The following is a 4,403-nucleotide window of genomic DNA, read 5'->3' as shown; positions in this document are numbered from 1 at the left end:
ACCAAGTAATTCTTGTCTGTTCACTGCAATATGAACACAGCGTGATATTATTTCTAAACCCTGCTGAAAGCTGTAGAAACAAATTCGAGTACTCTGTATAAATAAATTTATTTTGATTTTCATTTATTGCTTCAGCGCCATCTATGTCGACTTACAATTACTACTAGAACACCAAGTATAGGTAACTTTACTGTTGCGATATCAAGCGGTTCAAATGTAAAATAACAGATGGCGTTACTTGTTAATTTTGTGTGACACTATGTTAATAATGTAACATTGAAGTTAACAGTTGGATTAATAAAGCTTTCTAAATTGAGGTACAACTAAAATTACATCAAAAAAACTTTATTTATAACAAAGATGTACATTCCCTAGTATCTACAACACTCTTACTCATAAATGCATAAAAATAGCTGCTAAGTCTAATCAATGAAAAATAAAAGCGGCATTAATGCTGTACACTGTGTGACCATTAAGGATTTTAAATTTCGAAACACATCACTGTCATTCAGCAAATAGAACCTTATGTTAAAAATATGACACCAAAAATTGTTTCATAAAAAGTTGTTACAAAACAGAATTATAACTACGAATCTAATAAAATTTTAGCTTATTTTTACAATCATATTTACATTTAAATCATTTATACAGAAAAACAACTACATACTAGTATGTAAGTAATTATCCATCTACATCATTTACAATAGTTCAACGTGTTCTCTTTAACTGCGATTCTTAAATTCTTCTTGCTTATTAAAAGGAAATGTTTGCTTGTATCTTGCTACTCCGAGACAGACAAAACCTGAAACATAAGAAACAATATCCATTAGGTAGGTATAAGATTTCATTACAGTCACGTTAACATTACAATAGGTGAACTAGCTAACCTGAAGGAATCAAAAGTCTGAGATAAAAATCATGCCTTTGAATTTTTTGTCATAAATAGTAGTGTGTTGTGTCTAATGTTAAAGTAAACCTACTGTAAAATTCTGAATAAAATAAACATAGAATAGAGATACTAAAAACTGCAAACTTTTATATTTCATGTAGCTTGACTTTATATCATTTAATTTATTATGGTGTAATATGCACTTATAAAAATATTGTAACTTTTAAGCCTCGTATCCACTAGGCAACATTTGGCGCGCGACACGTGAATCTCAACATGTACGGCAACGCTGCACAACAGCGCGCGACGTTGCCAGCTACCGCGCAACGTGACGCGCGGCTTGTTGTTTGTTTAAAGTGCATCGTTAGTTGAGCATCAATTGTTGTCGAGTGGAGACGTGACGCACAACAATCTTCTTTTTGATTTCGATAAAATTATAACCACTGCCGCTGAAATCAACACAAGTTCCTCTGGCGACATGTTGTCGACGATTGAAGAATGTGTGGACAGACAACGTTGTTAAACAAATGTTCCGCGTCAACATTCAACAAGTTGCGAAACATGTTGAGCAACATGTCGCGCGTCAAATGTTGCCTAGTGGATACGAGGCTTAAGTGTTAATCTATATCCAGGTCTGTAGATATCGCTCAGTTTTCTGTCTTGTAATGAGCTTTGAACTATGATTTGTGTAGTTTTAGTATCAGTGCTTGCCTCATGCAATCATTTAGAAGAAACCTAGAATCAGTCATATGTTGAAAGAACAATAAGTAACATATGACCCGCGAAGAATACTAACCAAAAGAAAGCACAGAAAGGAAATATTTCCCGGCCGTGGATTTGTTTTTACTTGCATTGATGCCAATATAACCTCCAATACCGATCAACCCCACAGCGCCTACCGCTCTGCAAGCGAAGCAGTCGCGAGGTTTCTTCTCTTCTACAACACTCATTTTAATAAATCTGTCTATATCTCATACAATATCGTATGTTTATTTAAGTTTTCTGAATTGTATAATCAAGAACTTAGTCCAAAAGTTTGACAATACGTCTCAGCTGATTATCTGTCATCTGTCACAAATGACATTTCACATAGGCGTTGCGTTCCATTTTACATACCACGTAAAATTGCAGCGTAATTTTCATACGAGCGAAGCCAAGCGAAATAATAATGATAAAAGGTACAAGTAAAGTAATTTTTGAAATACTACTACTGTCCTGATTTTTTACTCTATTATTTTTTTTAAATTAGGGTCTTACCTTGGAAATTTGTATTGGCATTGTATTAAAAATTAACCATTTGAGCTGAGGAGCTTGAGGCTTAGGTACAGTGACGAAAAGTCCTATTGTCGGATTCCATTCAGAGCATTTATTATGATGCTAAGTATATCTTGCCGTGCATAACACTTCATAGTTTGAAAATAGAATTAATGAATATGTTTATTTATTAAGTCGTTTTTATCTTTCTAAGCTACTTTAGTTCGAACTTTAACACACATTACAAACAAAGCCCTTTGTGTGGATGTGTCACACAACAAAATAACGTGACTTTAACTGGGTCAAGGGCTGGAAGACAATGAGAAGCTGTTAGCTCTACAACTACTTAATAACCTATGCATCCCTACTTAGTTTGTAGAGCAATATTTGACTGGAACGTAATTTTAGACAACTTTTTTCGTTACGATATTCAAAGAAATCTGCGAATATTTTTTAACATACATAGAAATAATTATGTTATCTGCTCAAAGTCACTCACTAAAGTGCTAATAGAATACTATGTAATTAATTGAGTTTCATTCATATTTACCTATATAGTATTGCGTAGATATATACTAAACTTATGACTAAACACAGGCTAAAATAGACATGAAATCAATACCAAAATCCCAGACAAATAATACTAAATTTAATTATTATAATGTTACAGGTGTTATAGGTATTTTCCAAAATTACATTAATTGTATTGTGTTTGAAGACGTCACAATTTGAATCATGTAAGTAGTTCTTAGTATCTCTGACTCATTGGCGAAGAGCGGGGAATACTATTTCGCAGCAATGCGATATCTAAAATAAACATGTAATTTCGTGAGGGATTGAGACGACAAGGTGGCGACGGCATTGGATAGATCTTGGAAATGGAATGAGTAATACAGCAATATAGCTTAGGGAATCTACAATTCTTTTGTCGAGAAGCGATGACGTAAGCTAACGGGTTGGTTTAATATTAACCGCAGGGAATCCCTAATAGGTGACTAATTGTGGAAGAAAATTTATTGAGCTGGATGATTATGTTTATGTTTAATCCTTCGCTATCCCACTTCTAGGGTTACCAGATAGCCGGGATTTCTGGGATTGTCCCGGTATTTTGCGTATTATCCCATGTCCCGTAATTTTACTTTGCTGTCCCGGAATGACAATATACTTGTTTCTATAAGCTGCAAAGTTTTCGAGTCGACTACACTCAAGCCAAATGCAAGTTGATTTTGAATCTATTTGAAAACTGCTTTAAGAATTCTTAGAACTTTTATTCGAACCCATACGTTTACCCAATTTTTGCTCGAGTTGGCGGCAATTAAAAACTATTTGTCGCCAAGCCAAGATATTTACCTCAGCGAAAGTATGCAAACACACAAATATACACCACTCTAGTCTTAGTGCTTTTCTTAATAATTTGTTGTACTTTATTCTGCATTAGTGAGATAAACTATCATTTAATAACGTATGACTAATGACCATAATATAACAACAATATAATAGGTAAATAACATGGCAGTTGGCACTAGTTATCACAAAGTAGGTACTTACTAACCACAATTAACAGCAAATCTTTTAGACATAAAATAGGGGATTCCTGTTACTAATCAATACATTGTTTAAAATATAAACATTGTTTTCTTATGTGATTCATATGTTATCACGTCAAAGCAGAAATGGACTAAATAGTTAATTTCAATTTCACGTACACTAGTCGTCAACTGAAATACCTAGTTCACTCAACGTTACGACCAGTGCCAAAACGTCAGGAAAAACAAGTTAAAATGCATGACTAATTTTAATTTCCGTATTATATGATCTATACTAATACTATACTAATATTATAAAGCTGAAGAATTTGTTTGATTGTTTGTTTGAACGCGCTAATCTCAGGAACTACTGATCCGATTTGAAAAATTATTTCAGTGTTAGATAGCCTATTCATTGAGGAAGGCTATAGGCTATATATCATGACGCTACGGCGGCCAATAGGAGCGGAGTAGCAACGAGAAATATTATAAAAACGGGGAAAATTATGACGCACTCTCTCTTATGTGACGCAAGCGAAGTTGCGCGGGGGAGCTAGTGTATCATAAAGATGTACGAGTCAATCGTCATACATAGTAACAACTAGCAACTTAATAGTACCCTTTTACTAAGGCTTTCTTTGTGTGTTCACGCGAGTGTAATTTTTTTTGCCCCTCGTAATGAAAACACTGATGAAATCTTTGTTATTGTTTTGTTTTGTGAAGTATAAAGCCTT

General features: G+C 34.0%; 1 long non-coding RNA gene across 1 annotated transcript; it reads right to left on the bottom strand.

Annotated features, from left to right (window-relative positions):
• Positions 1–328: 328 nt before the first annotated feature.
• LOC142974122 (uncharacterized) lies at positions 329–1,951 on the bottom strand. The gene is made up of 2 exons (XR_012959547.1): positions 1,686–1,951; positions 329–802 (listed from the first exon to the last, which is right to left on the bottom strand). It is a non-coding gene; the product is annotated as an uncharacterized LOC142974122 (long non-coding RNA).
• Positions 1,952–4,403: the final 2,452 nt, after the last annotated feature.

The sequence above is a fragment of the Anticarsia gemmatalis genome, chromosome 7, assembly GCF_050436995.1.
Source record: "Anticarsia gemmatalis isolate Benzon Research Colony breed Stoneville strain chromosome 7, ilAntGemm2 primary, whole genome shotgun sequence".
Taxonomy (NCBI): Eukaryota; Metazoa; Arthropoda; class Insecta; order Lepidoptera; family Erebidae; genus Anticarsia; species Anticarsia gemmatalis.
This window is presented reverse-complemented; position numbering and strand designations above follow the sequence as displayed.